At 40.8% G+C, this 16,092-nt stretch overlaps 1 pseudogene; it reads left to right on the top strand.

The window, feature by feature from the left end:
- Nucleotides 1-1,861: 1,861 nt before the first annotated feature.
- On the top strand, nucleotides 1,862-14,517 carry LOC140815476 (uncharacterized; annotated as a pseudogene).
- The last annotated feature ends 1,575 nt before the right edge of the window (nucleotides 14,518-16,092 follow it).

Genomic DNA, 16,092 nt, shown 5'->3' with positions numbered 1-16,092 from the left:
GGTTCATGAATAAGAAGGAAATTTATAATATAGCTACACAAAATAGCACATGGTGGATAGTTGCGTGAAATCGGACCTCTAGATCTTTTATTCCATTGTTCAACTCTGTTTGGTACTACAAGTAAATTTATTTTCAATTCAGTTATTGATACGAACAAATCTGTCAGTTGATTATTCTAAATAAAGTCGAGACTATTTTAATTACAAGCATTAATATAAATTTAGAAATACATTACTCGTGGGATCGACACTTGTACTCAAAATTACATTTTACTATAACTTGACGTCGTGCAATTGCGAGCAATCAAGAAAACACGCAACAAGTTTTTGGCGCCGTTGCCGGGGAGTGTATATTTAAAATTTATATTAGTATTGTTATCGATTAGTCTTTATTTTAATTTAGAGCCGTTTTTATTGTAATACAATAAACATTGATTTGTGTATTATCTTTGTTTGACAGTGCATGCGAAGATCGCAAAATCTTGACTTGCTTATCTTTGATCCTGAGATCGAAAGAACCCCAAGAAGATTAAGAAAGGCAAGAAGAGAAGAGATTCTAGCAATGGATGAAAACAGAGACAATGAAAATCCACCCTCTGCAATACCCATCCGAGATCATTTTAGGCCGGTACTGAATGCTCATTATTCGGGCATAGCACGAGGAACTATTAATGCAAATAACTTTGAGCTCAAGCCTGCATTGATAAACATGGTTCAACAGAATCAGTTTGGAGGAGCCGCCACTGCAGATCCTCATTTACATCTCACAACATTCCTTGAAATTACTGATACGGTAAAAATAAATGGTGTTTCTGATGATATAATTCGATTGCGTTTGTTTCCTTTTTCTCTTAGGGACCAAGCAAGAGGATGGCTCCAATTGCTTCCTTTGGGGAGTATCACTACATGGCAAGATTTAGCAACCAAGTTTCTTGCAAAAATTTTCCCACCTGCGAAGTCTGCACAGTTGAAAATTGAGATAAGTACTTTTAGGCAGACTGATTTTGAGCAATTATATGAGGCATGGGAAAGATATAAGGAGTTGTTGAGGAGATGTCCAAACCATGGTCTTGAAGATTGGGTACAGATTGAATTGTTTTATAATGGTTTGAATGGACAAACAAGAGGCACTGTTGATGCAGCAGCTGGTGGCACGATATTTGCCAAATCACCCGATCAAGCATATGATTTGCTTGAACAGATGACCATTAACAGTTATCAGTTGCCGTCTGAAAGGTCAGGAGTAAAGAAGCAAGCTGGAATTTATGCCATAGATCCTATTACATCACTCACCGCTCAAGTTTCAGCTTTGACAACTCAAATTGCAGCAATGAATAAAGCTAGTACATTAGAGGTGGAAAATGCATCTGTTGTTACTGAAGAACCACATATTCCTGATGAGGCTCATTATATCAACAATAGGAATTTTGGTGGTTATGGAGGATATCGAGGTAACCCTCCCCCTAACACTTATCATCCTGGTTTGAGAAATCACGAAAACTTTTCATATGCTAATAATAAGAATGTGTTGAATCCTCCACCGGGGTTCAATGCATCAAAGGGGGAAGGAAAACATTCACTTGAGGATCTTGTTGGAACATCTGTTGTTGAATCGAGTAAAAGGATGGCTAGGACTGAATCTCGTCTTGATGGCATGGAAACTCACATGGGAAATATGGGAGCCACAATGAAATCATTGGAGACACAGATTGGTCAGTTGGCTAATGCATTGAAAGATCAAAATAAAGGTCAATTCCCAAGTAACACTGAAGTAAATCCAAAGGAGCAATGCAAAGCTGTAACTTTGAGAAGTGGAAGAGAACTTGAGGGTAAAAATTCAAATGAGAAGGATGAGAAAGAGATGACTGTTGAAGAAGTTGAAACTGAGGGATCCAAAGTTGAAGTTGAAGTCGAACAACCTCCTGTATTCAAGCCAATTCTTCCATATCCACAGAGGTTTAAAAAGAAGTAATTGGATGAGCAATTTGCCAAATTTTTGGAAATTTTCAAGAAGATTCACATCAACATTCCATTTGCTGATGCTTTAGAGCAAATGCCAAACTATGAAAAGTTCATCAAAGATGTGATGTCAAAGAAGAGGAAGTTGCATGAGTTTGAGACAGTGAAGTTGACAGAAGAGTGTAGCGCTATACTTCAAAGGAAACTACCACAGAAACTCAAAGATCCAGGGAGTTTTACTATTCCTTGTGTTATTGGTGGTTCTTGAATAAATAAAGCTTTATGTGATTTAGCTGCCAGTATTAATTTAATGCCTTTTTCTATTTACAGGACTTTAGAGCTTGGCGAGGTGAAGCCTTGCACTATTACCTTGCAGCTGGCGGACAGATCACTTACATATCCACGAGGTATAGTGGAGGATGTTCTGGTAAAGGTAGACAAATTTATATTTCCTGCTGACTTTGTCATTCTAGATATGGAAGAAGATCAGGACACTCCACTTATCTTTGGAAGGCCATTCTTGGCCACTGGAAAAGCTTTGATTGATGTGCACAAGGGTGAGCTTACATTGAGAGTAGGTAGAGAAGAAGTCATGTTCAACATCTACAACACAATCAAAGAACCAAATGAGGTAAGTACTTGTAATAGTATTGATGTAATTGATTCATGTGTATCTCATATTGGTGCAGGTAGATTGACGAAAGATTCCTTGGAGAGATGCTTGTTGCAATCCGCGTCTATACTGGATGAAGATGATTGGGATGTGCAAGAGGAGTTACTTGCTCTCGATACAGTGCCTAAAGAAAAGATTGATGTGCATCATGTAGAGCTACTTGAAGATGCAAGTATAGAGGTACCAAAAGTATCCCCTAAATTGAAGGAACTTCCAAGTCACATTTGTTATGCATTTTTAGGTGAAAATTCAACATATCCGGTAATCATCTCTTCTTTACTTACTTGTACTGAAAAAGAGAAATTGTTGAGGGTGTTGAGGGAATTTAAATCTGCTTTAGGATGGACAATTGCTGATATAAAGGGGATTAGCCCTACAGTTTGTATGCATAAAATCTTGATGCAGGAATCATATTCACCCTATGTTGATCATCAGAGAAGGCTTAATCCAGCAATGAAAGAAGTTGTGAGGGCTGAGGTATTAAAATTGCTAAATGCTGGTGTTATTTATGCTATATCTGATAGCTCGTGTGTTTCACCAGTACAAGTAGTGCCTAAGAAGGGAGGAATAACTGTAGTGAGAAATGATAACAATGAATTGATTTCAACTCGTCCAGTGACTGGTTGGCGAGTATGCATAGACTACAGGAAACTGAATGATGCGACTAGGAAAGATCATTTTTGTAAGGCTCGAAGATTTAGTTATCATAATCAGACGGATTTGTTGATAATTAAGATGATTGTAGATGTATTTTATTGGACTAGAAAAGAAAGGAAAATGTATAATAAATATGTGAAAGATAGTCAAAAGAATAAGTAAGGTCGAAGTTAATGCGCACATATGCATGGGAATTCCAGTAGCCTCGGCGCACATGCGCAAAGAAAGGCGCGCACATGCGCGAGCAGGCCAGTAGCTTTGGCGCAGATGCGCGAGAATGGTGGCGCATATGCGCGGAGCTTCCAGTAAGATTGGCGCACATGCGCGGCACCTCCAGTAGCTGTGGCGCATATGCGCGAGATTAGTGGCGCATATGCGCGAGTGCTAAATCTGCCGAGACAGTAGGTTCGGCGCATATGCGCGAGTAGTGTCCGCGCATATGCGCGAGACGTGTAGTCCAAATGGATTGCCATGTGTACGAAAACATGCAAGGTATATATACAGAATTGCCTCGATTTCTTCTCATTTCAGTAGCAAGAACCGAGGATTTCTGAGGAAGAAAGGCTTTCAAGTTTCCTTTCACTTGTAATTGTGATTTTAGAAGATTGAGCCATCCAAATTCAAATCCGACTGCGGTTTTGAGATCCTCTCGTTATTGGCTACAAAATGATGTAAGTTTTATGTAATTTCAACAAGTGTCGAAATTCAGATGTTTGGGGAATGAGAATATGATAGTTATATTGTGTTCTTGGCGTATTGAGCATGATATATTTGTAAACGGATCAAAGAAATGATATCATATGCATTTCCTATGAATTTCAGTATGGTTTATGAATTATTGGGGCAGAATTATTGTGTTTTGGATGGATATTGTATTGGATTATGATTGAGAATAAGATAGTGTTGATATCTGTTGAGAATTTGATTGATCGGTATCGAGAATTACGTCGTTATGCCGTCGAAATGTATTGAGATCACGTAGTGACTTGGATATATGTTGATTTAGATTAGAAATTGATAGAGTGCGTATTCACATTTCCATTTCAGATTCGTATTGGCGACCGTGACAGCGATTCTACGACGAAAGGTATAGTACATGTTTTGTTTGGGGAATCACGACTCAAATGAGATCACATTTGAGTTTCCCAACCAAAATCACATACTTGTTATATTGTTCATACCTTGATATGATTATGATTGTTATAGATTGGTTTATAGAACTTGTATGCAGATCTTGCTATGCTTTGTTTACAGATCGTGTAGCATTGCATTATGCTTGTTTGCAGATTTTGTATTCATGCATTAAGATAGGGCAGTCTGGAGATCAGGCAGACTACTAGATTTTCGGCGATATCTCAGCTTAGGGGAAGATCACCGCCCCTTTGTAGACTTGGATACAGATCAGGCCGAAATCTAGGAATAAGACGTACAGCACCTCGATTGGTAGGGTAGGTGACAGCCAGTGACGTCTTATTCACAACGGAATCCCTAGAGTTCTAGTCGAGTCGAGTCTAGACATGATTAGATTCACATTGCATGATTTTATATGAATGACATTCATATTAGCATGTTTCATGTTTTAGATTGTTTTAATGCATGTATACATGTTTATACTGGGATTTGTTCTCACCGGTTTTCCGGCTGTTGTTATGTCTGTTTGTGTGCATAACAACAGGTGGGACAGGATCTGGGTCGAGACAGAGATGATCGTGTTAGCGTGGAGATCACGGGCGTAGCAGATGGACCAGTAGTTGTCTTTTATTATGTACTGTCTTTTAATACTGGTTAGTTGAGGACATACAGAATAAGACATGTATTGTGTTTGTATGTTGTAAAATTAATAAAGAACTTATGCTTGTTTAATTACATTTGATTAAATGTAAAAGCGAAAAAATTTGACCCACATTTTAGAATAACAATCCATTTAATCCCAAGAAAAAGAATTAGAGCCCGGGTCCCCACAACAGGTGGTATCAGAGCGATAGTTCCTTTAGACTAAGATAAGATAGAATGAGCGGGGTAGATCGAGTCTTCTTCCTTGCTTATGATGTGCTAGCATGTTTATTGCTTTCCTTATTACATGTTGTTGTTATCTGATCGATGATAACATGTGATTAACTGAATCAGAACTGATTCTAGATCAGAGGTAACTGACTAGAGGATGGCTGAGACAGTTGCATATTTTGTATACTAATCCTTTGGATTATTAGATATGCCACCTAGAAGAGCAGCAGTACCTCTACGACCAGCAGCGCCAGAACAGGGGAGCACATCCGGAGATCCTATGGATGTTACGGCGACCCCTATGGAGACGTTGCTGAAGCGATTCCATTCTTTTCGACCTCCCACATTAAAGGTACCGAGAATGCCATCGAGTGCGAAAGTTGGCTTGAGGATATTGAAATGTTATTCGACTCTTTGGAGTACAGTGACGAGAAGAGAATAAAGCTAATTGGCCATCAATTGCAAGATATAGCCAAGAATTGGTGGTTGAACATTAGGAGAGCTTTAGAGCAGCGGGGTACCGAGATTACTTGGAAGGTATTTAAGACGGAGTTCTATCAGCGTTTCTTTCCCATCTCCTATCGCAAGGATAAAGGTGCAGAATTTGCCAATCTAAGGCAAGGGCCACTGAACATTGAGGAGTACGTTGCCAAATTCTCTTCTTTGCTTCGTTTTGCACCCCATGTTTCAGGTAGTGACGAGGCGGTGGCGGACCAATTCATAAATGGCTTAAATCCAGACATCTTTACGTTGGTAAACACGGGAAGACCTAATAACTTTGCGGATGCATTGAATCGAGCCAAGGGTGCAGAAGCAGGATTGTTGAGGCAGCGGAGTGCTCCTTATGTTGCTCCGATACCGAGACCACCAGCATCTACCATTCCACCCCCTCCAAGATTTGATAGTGGCGGTAGTAGCAGTGGCAGAAAGGAACAGCTGAAGGCGAAGGGGAAACAGTTTAAGCGACCTGGGAGCAGTTCGTCGAGCTCCAGCGGATCAAGACAGACTGGTTTTGATCAAAGTTCAAGGACTTCAGGTGTCTACTGCAATTCTTGTTGAGGTAGGCATGCAACTGAACAGTGCCAGGGAGTTACAGGCCGATGTAACATTTGTAGGCAACCGGGGCATTTTGCCAAAGTCTGTCCCCAGAGAGGTGTACAGCAAGGCCAGAGTGGAAGAGCATCCGGGTCAGTACCTCAATTTGAGCGGCAGGCATCATCGGTCCACTCATTTCAGCCTCCACCAGCACAGACCCAACCCAGAGCTCGAGGTAGTCAGACAGTGAGTCAACCTCCGAGGCAACAGGCCCAAGTGTTTGCATTGACCGAAGAGCAAGCACAAGATGCACCAGATGATGTTATAGCAGGTAATTGTCTCCTTTATGGTTATCCTGCTTATATCTTGATAGATACAGGTGCATCACATACATTCATTTCAGAGCGATTTGCATTGTTGCATTCCTTGCCTGTTGAGTCTTTGCTAGATGTTGTATCTATTAATTCTCCGTTGGGAAGTGGATTGATATCTGTAACTACGGTTAAACATTGCATTCTACAGTTTGAGGGGCATGAGATTGACCTAGATTGTATAGTGTTGGGTCTAGCTGATTTTGATTGTATAGTCGGTATTGACATGCTAATAAAGTACAGAGCCACTGTAGATTGTTTCCATAAGATTGTCAGATTCAGACCCGAGATGACAGACGAGTGGAAATTCTACGGGAAGGGTTCCAGATCTCGGATTCCCTTGATTTCGGCTCTTACTATGAACAGATTGTTACAAAAAGGAGCAGATGGTTTCTTTATTTATGCTGTAGATATGCAGAAGTCGAGCCCGGCGTTGGCGGAATTGCCAGTAGTACGGGAATTTCCAGATATTTTTCCAGACGAAATCCCAGGATTACCTCCGGTTCGAGAGGTAGACTTCAGTATTGAACTTGTACCAGGTACCGTCCCTATTTCGAGAGCTCCGTATAGGATGGCACCCATCGAACTAAAAGAACTGAAAGCACAGTTAGAAGATCTTCTGGCCAAGGGATATATCAGACCTAGTGTATCTCCTTGGGGTGCTCCGGTGCTGTTTGTGCGAAAGAAAGATGGTTCGATGCGATTGTGTATTGATTACAGGCAACTGAACATGGCAACGATCAAGAATAAATATCCTTTGCCTAGGATTGATGATTTATTTGATCAGTTGCAGGGATCCTCCGTGTATTCGAAAATTGATTTGCGTTCTGGGTATCATCAGCTCAGAGTTCGAGATATAGACATACCAAAGACAGCATTTCGAACCAGGTATGGACATTACGAATTTATTGTCATGCCTTTTGGTTTAACCAATGCTCCTGCGGTATTTATGGGCTTGATGAACCAAGTATTTCAGAAATATTTGGATGAATTTGTTATTGTTTTCATCGATGATATTTTGGTGTATTCGAAGAACAGAAATGAGCATACAGAGCATCTCCGAATTGTTTTGCAGACGTTGAGAAACGAGCGACTGTATGCTAAATTGTCAAAGTGTGAGTTTTGGTTGAATCGAGTTGTCTTTTTGGGACACATTATATCTGGAGATGGTATTTCTGTAGATCCGAATAAAGTTGAAGCTGTGATCAGTTGGTCGAGGCCGACTTCTGTACCAGAAATACGCACTTTCATGGGCTTAGCCGGATACTACAAAAGATTTATCAAAGATTTCTCCAGTATTGCAAAGCAAATAACTCAATTGACGCAAAAGAATGCACCATTTGTTTGGTCAGAGGAGTGCGAGTCTAGCTTCCTTGAACTGAAGAAAAGGCTGACTAGTGCTCCAGTATTGACGATACCCTCAGGTACGGGTGATTTCGTTGTATATTGTGATGCGTCTCATAGAGGTTTGGGATGTGTTCTTATGCAACGAGGCCATGTGATCGCATACGCCTCGAGACAATTGAAGCCACACGAGATCCGATACCCCATTCATGATCTGGAATTGGCGGCTATCGTATTTGCATTAAAGATTTGGCGTCATTATCTCTACGGCGAAAAATTTGAGATATTTTCCGATCACAAGAGCTTAAAGTACCTATTTTCTCAATCAGAACTGAATATGAGGCAGCGTAGATGGCTAGATCTTCTGAAAGATTTTGACTGTGAAATCAAATATTATCCAGGGAAGTCAAATGCAGCAGCAGATGCCTTGAGTCGTAAGGTATGTTCTTTGTCCTTATCGACGATAGGTGTTAACAAGTTAGTTGAAAATTGCTGTACATCTGGATTAGAATTTGATACAGATAGTAAGTCACTACGACTTTTTACGATCCAAGTTGAGCCCAATTTGATTATAAGGATCAAGGAAGCACAAAGAACTGATCAGAATGTGCAGAAATCAATCCAAATGGTCAGATCAGGGCATGTATCAGAATATCAGGTACGAGATCATGTGTTGTACGTGAATAACCGTCTAGTTGTGCCAGATGTTGCAGATTTGAGACAGCAGATTCTGACAGAGGCACATTGTAGTCGGTTCAGCATTCATCCTGGTGGCAGGAAGATGTACAATGACTTGAAGACACAGTTCTGGTGGAAACAAATGAAATCAGACATTGCCGAATTTGTGTCTAAGTGTTTGAACTGCCAACAGGTGAAAGCTGAGAGGAAGAAGCCTGGTGGATTACTTCAGAGTTTAGCCATTCCAGAATGGAAATGGGATCACATTTCCATGGATTTTCTGACGAAGTTACCACGATCATCCAGAGGCTGCGATGCGATTTGGGTTATTATTGACAGATTGACCAAATCTGCTTGTTTCATTCCATACAGAATGACGTATAGACAGGATCAGATGGCGGAGATTTATATTCGAGAGGTAGTTAGATTGCATGGAGTGCCGAAGTCTATCGTATCGGATCGTGATCCACGATTCACTTCACACTTCTGGCACAGTTTACAGCAGGCCTTAGGTACGACATTATACCTGAGTACTGCTTACCATCCTCAGACAGAGGGACAGTCAGAACGGACTATCCAGACATTAGAGGATATGTTGAGAGCCGTCGTGCTAGATTTTGGCATGAGTTGGCAAGATTCTCTACCTCTTTGTGAATTCTCTTACAATAATAGCTATCAGACGAGTATCGAGATGGCACCGTTTGAAGCTTTGTATGGCAAGAAGTGCAGATCTCCGCTATATTGGGATGACGTTTCAGAAGTACCAGAACTTGGGCCAGATATGATTCGTGACATGACAGAGAAGGTGAAACTCATTCAGAAGAGGATGAAGACAGCACAAGATCGACAAGCAAAATACGCCAATATCCGACGTAGACTGTTAGTATTTGAGGCAGGAGATAGAGTATTCTTAAAGATTTCTCCTTTCAGAGGCGTTGTAAGGTTTGGCAAACACGGAAAATTATCTCCTAGATACATTGGTCCTTACGAGATTCTTGAAAAGATTGGCGATCGAGCTTATCGACTTGCACTTCCTCCTTCTCTATTTGGGATACATGACGTCTTTCATGTATCGATGTTGCGAAAATATATGCCAGACATTTCTCATGTCATTCAACCCGACGAAGCTGAACTTGATCAGACATTGAGCTATATAGAACAACTGATACAGATCCTTGATCGGAAAGAAAAGAAACTCAGAACGAAGAATATTCCTCTAGTGAAAGTCCAATGGAGTCGTCACGGCGCTGAAGAAGCGACATGGGAGACAGAAGCCAACATGCGACAGAAACACCCCGAATTATTTCAATAATGTAAGTATTGATCTACCTTTGATATTATTACTTTTGATGCTTTCATTGATAGAATGATATGCGATTTCGAGGGCGAAATCATTTCTTAGAGGGGGAGAAATGTAAGGCTCGAAGATTTAGTTATCATAATCAGACGGATTTGTTGATAATTAAGATGATTGTAGATGTATTTTATTGGACTAGAAAAGAAAGGAAAATGTATAATAAAGATGTGAAAGATAGTCAAAAGAATAAATAAGGTCGAAGTTAATGCGCACATATGCATGGGAATTCCAGTAGCCTCGGCGCACATGCGCAAAGAAAGGCGCGCACATGCGCGAGCAGGCCAGTAGCTTTGGCGCAGATGCGCGAGAATGGTGGCGCATATGCACGGAGCTTCCAGTAAGATTGGCGCACATGCGCGGCAGGAAATGGCGCACATGCGCGGCACCTCCAGTAGCTGTGGTGCATATGCGCGAGATTAGTGGCGCATATGCGTGAGTGCTAAATCTGCCGAGACAGTAGGTTCGGCGCATATGCGCGAGTAGTGTCCGCGCATATGCGCATATGCGCGAGACGTGTAGTCCAAATGGATTTCCATGTGTACGAAAACATGCAAGGTATATATATACAGAATTGCCTCGATTTCTTCTCATTTCAGTAGCAAGAACCGAGGATTTCTGAGGAAGAAAGGCTTTCAAGTTTCCTTTCACTTGTAATTGTGATTTTAGAAGATTGAGCCATCCAAATTCAAATCCGACTGCGGTTTTGAGATCCTCTCGTTATTGGCTACAAAATGATGTAACTTTTATGTAATTTCAACAAGTGTCGAAATTCAGATGTTTGGGGAATGAGAATATGATAGTTATATTGTGTTCTTGGCGTATTGAGCATGATATATTTGTAAACGGATCAAAGAAATGATATCATATGCATTTCCTATGAATTTCAGTATGGTTTATGAATTATTGGGGCAGAATTATTGTGTTTTGGATGGATATTGTATTGGATTATGATTGAGAATAAGATAGTGTTGATATCTGTTGAGAATTTGATTGACCGGTATCGAGAATTACGTCGTTATGCCGTCGAAATGTATTGAGATCACGTAGTGACTTGGATATATGTTGATTTAGATTAGAAATTGATAGAGTGCGTATTCACATTTCCATTTCAGATTCGTATTGGCGACCGTGACAGCGATTCTACGACGAAAGGTATAGTACATGTTTTGTTTGGGGAATCACGACTCAAATGAGATCACATTTGAGTTTCCCAACCAAAATCACATACTTGTTTTATTGTTCATACCTTGATATGATTATGATTGTTATAGATTGGTTTATAGAACTTGTATGCAGATCTTGCTATGCTTTGTTTACAGATCGTGTAGCATTGCATTATGCTTGTTTGCAGATTTTGTATTCATGCATTAAGATAGGGCAGTCTGGAGATCAGGCAGACTACTAGATGTTCGGCGATATCTCAGCTTAGGGGAAGATCACCGCCCCTTTGTAGACGTGGATACAGATCAGGCCGAAGTCTAGGAATAAGACGTACAACACCTCGATTGGTAGGGTAGGTGACAGCCAGTGACGTCTTATTCACAACGGGATCCCTAGAGTTCTAGTCGAGTCGAGTCTAGACATGATTAGATTCACATTGCATGATTTTATATGAATGACATTCATATTAGCATGTTTCATGTTTTAGATTGTTTTAATGCATGTATACATGTTTATACTGGGATTTGTTCTCACCGGTTTTCCGGCTGTTGTTATGTCTGTATGTGTGCATAACAACAGGTGGGGCAGGATCTGGGTCAAGACAGAGATGATCGTGTTAGCGTGGAGATCACGGGCGTAGCAGATGGACCAGTAGTTATCTTTTATTATGTACTGTCTTTTAATACTGGTTAGTTGAGGACATACAGAATAAGACATGTATTGTGTTTGTATGTTGTAAAATTAATAAAGAATTTATGCTTGTTTAATTACATTTGATTAAATGTAAAAGCGAAAAAATTTGACCCACATTTTAGAATAACGATCCATTTAATCCCAAGAAAAAGAATTAGAGCCCGGGTCCCCACAATTTTCCTCTTCTTTTTATTGACCAAATGCTTGATAGAGTTGGTGGTTATCATTATTATTGCTTTCTAGATGGTTATTCAAGTTACAATCAGATTGTCATAGCACCGGAGGATCAGGAGAAGACTACCTTCACTTGCCGTTACGGTACATTTGCTTTCAGGAGAATGCCATTTGGACTGTGCAATGCACCTGCTACTTTTCAGAGGTGTATGATGGTCATATTTTCTGACATGGTTGAGGAGATAATGGAGGTTTTTATGGATGATATTTCTGTGTTCGGTTCATCTTTTGATCACTGTTTGCAAAATCTAATGCTTGTTTTGCAGAGATGTCAGGCGAAGAATCTAGTTTTGAATTGGGAAAAATGTCACTTCATGGTTCCAGAAGGTATTGTGCTTGGCCATAAAATTTCGGCTAAAGGAGTAGACGTTGACAGGGCCAAAGTTGTGGCAATTGAAAATCTTCCACCGCCGAAGAATGTGAAAGGGATCAGAAGTTTCTTGGGACATGCCGGGTTTTATCGTCGTTATATTAAAGATTTCTCTAAAATTACTAGACCTTTATGTAATTTGTTAGAGAAAGATTCGACATTTATTTTTGATGATGACTGTTTGCAGGCATTTAACAAGATCAAGAAAGCACTGATTTCTGCTCCCATTATGATAGTGCCTGATTGGAAGGAGCCATTTGAGCTCATGTGCGATGCTAGCGACTATGCTGTGGGAGCAGCATTGGGACAGAGGCGAGACAAGATGTTCAAGGCTCTCTCCTGTGCAAGTCGTACACTTAATGCAGCCCAACAGAACTATACAACTACTGAAAAAGATATGCTAGCAGTGGTGTTTGCATTTGACAAGTTCAGAACATATCTCATAGGCACCAAGGTAACCGTTTTTACTGATCATGCAGCTCTTCGCTATTTGTTTGCCAAAAAGGATGCCAAGCCCAGGTTGATACGATGGATACTTTTACTTCAAGAATTTGATTTTGAAGTCAAAGACAAGAAAGGTTGTGAGAACCAGGTGGCAGATCATTTGTCACGACTAGAGCTTGAAGAAAGAACTGATGGTGAAGTCATTAATGAGTCGTTCCCAGACGAACAGCTATTTGAGGTAAATTATAAACTCCCTTGGTTTGCCGATATAGCTAACTTTTTGTCTTGTGGTACTTTTCCTCCAGATCTGAATCTTCACCAGAAAAAGAAGTTCTTCCATGATATCAAATTTTTCTTCTGGGATGATCCTTGTGTGTATAAGAGATGTGCTGACCAAGTGATTAGGAGATGTGTTGATGGAGAAGATGCACACAAAATTCTGGAACAATGTCATTCATCACCTTATGGTGGACATTTTGGAGCTACACGAACAACAGCTAAGGTATTGCAATCAGGTTTTTTCTGGCCTACTTTGTTTAAGGATAGCTATACCTTAGTGAAATCATGTGATAAGTGTCAAAGGTTAGGAAACATTTCGAGGCGTCACAAAATGCCACTGACAAATATTTTGGAAGTGGAACTTTTTGATGTCTGGGGCATAGATTTCATGGGACCTTTTCCCCCTTCTTTTGGTCAATCTTACATATTATTAGTTGTGGATTATGTTTCGAAATGGGTGGAAGCAATCGCCACCAGTACTAACGATGCTCATGTTGTAGTTAAATTTGTGCACAAGAACATTTTCACCAGGTTTGGAACACCGAGAGCCATCATAAGTGACGAAGGTACGCATTTTTGCAATAGAATTTTCAACTCACTGATGGCTAAATACAATGTGAAGCACAGAGTGGCACTAGCATATCATCCTCAGTCGAATGGACAAGCTGAAATATCCAATCGGGAAATCAAACAAATATTAGAAAAGACTGTCAATACAAACCGGAAGGATTGGGCTATAAAATTGGATGATGCATTGTGGGCTTATAGGACAGCGTTCAAGACGCCAATAGGGATGTCTCCCTATAGGTTGGTTTTTGGTAAAGCCTGTCACTTGCCACTGGAATTGGAGCATCGAGCATTCTGGGCAGTTAAGAAGTTGAACTTTGACTTGAAAGCAGCTGGTGATGAAAGAAAACTACAGTTAACTGAAATGGAGGAGTTCCGCAATGAAGCCTACGAAAATGCCAAGATTTATAAAGAACAGACCAAAAAGTGGCACGATAAGCTCATTGTACGAAAGGAAATAAAACCAGGACAACAAGTACTCTTGTTCAATTCCCGTCTAAAGTTGTTTCCTAGTAAGTTGAAATCGCGTTGGTCAGGTCCATTTTTGGTGGAGACAGTGTACCCTCATGGAGCGATTGAGCTAAAATGCAGTGATGGGAGGACTTTCAAGGTGAACGGGCAAAGAGTTAAGCCATACTATGGAAATGAAGTAAGGAACCTTGACAACATTCCTTTGGGCGGATCAACTTGATATAAACTGATGGTAGTCAGGCTGATGACGTTAAACCAAGCGCTTATTGGGAGGCAACCCAAATTTTTTGTTTCTTGTTTGCATTGTTGATTTCGGTTTTGAATTTATATTTTTTTTATCATGTTATTTTTGGTTGTATATTTTTAATATAGTGTGTGCTTAAATCTTCCCAAATTTAATGAATCCCAATTGTTTTCTTTTCAGGACTGAAAATTTGAGAAGAAAATATTTTGACGAAACAGGAGTGCCCCTGCAGTCTCATGTGCACTGTACCCGTGCTTGAGTTGCATTCAAAATACAAGAAAATTCGAAGCAGGAGTGCACCCGCAGTACAAAGATACCGCCCCCGCGCTAGGTGTGCCGAAGCACTACCGCACCCGCGGTGCTAGTGTTGAACAAATGCATGAAATGCCGAGAGATCACCGCACCCGCGGTAACCATCACACCGCACCCGCGCTAAAGCCCCAAAGAAGCACCGCACCCGCGGTCTTAAGTATACCGCACCCGCGGTCGTGCAAGGCAGGATTACCAAACACAGCCGAAACCATACCGCTCACGCGGTCTCCCATATACCGCACCCGAGGTCGCTCTTTTTAAAGACTGAATCGGACATTCAACACACACAACCGAAGAACAACACTCAAGAACACCCATCTCCATTTCGAAATCCCTACACAAGAACACCATTTTCCCACTAAATTTTTGTTATTCCTTCAACAAATTCACCACTACAACCTATATAGCTTCACTCATTCCATCAAATATCACATTCCTTTCCACCAAATTCAACATCCAACCTAGGGTTGAAAAGGGGCTCGAAATTTTTTGTAGTGACCCGTTCCAGAATCACCTACTAATCAAGAACTAAGCATGCAATTAACCTAATTAACAATAATCAGAGGTAACAGCGGAAAAGTCAACAAAAATAATGGTTAACAACCCAATCGAAATCTAGAATAACTCAAAATAAAATACCCAGTACAACCATATCGAATCAAAACAATACCGATAAACTAAACCAACCAGCTACTCAACGTCCTCCTCCTGCTCCTCCTGAGCTGTCCAACCTGAGGCCTGCCCCGTGGGAATGGGGTGTCCAAGAATAAACAAAACCGAGGACGTGAGCGATAAGAACGCCCAGTACAAAAGTATGAGTATACAGACCTATATGAAATGCACATGCTATGATCATGATACCGGGGTAGTCAAGAAACAGGAGTCACAAAAGGATCTCAACAATGCTCAGTCTAGAGGCGCCAAGTGGATAGTGCCGCGCGGTCCAACCTCTGGGTCACTGCATCCACTACAAGACAGACGTGGACCTAAAATGTCCCGGACCACCGAAGCCCTCCCGACCCGTCGGCCACTGTGTACTCTCGGTGTCCATGCGTCCACAAGACAGGGCTGAGCGGCCCCAAGATATAGCTTATCTCGAAAGAGATACAGCTCAACAGTAAAGGCTATCTCGAAGAAGATACGGCTCAACATGAAATGCAACGTGCAGTAATAAACGTGACATAATAGCATGCATCATATGACATATATCAATGCACCACATAATCATGCAACACATAT

Source organism: Primulina eburnea, chromosome 15 (assembly GCF_022965805.1).
Source record: "Primulina eburnea isolate SZY01 chromosome 15, ASM2296580v1, whole genome shotgun sequence".
In the NCBI taxonomy this organism is placed as follows: Eukaryota; Viridiplantae; Streptophyta; class Magnoliopsida; order Lamiales; family Gesneriaceae; genus Primulina; species Primulina eburnea.
Note: the sequence above shows the minus strand (reverse complement) of the source record. Positions and strands in the feature narration are given on the sequence as shown.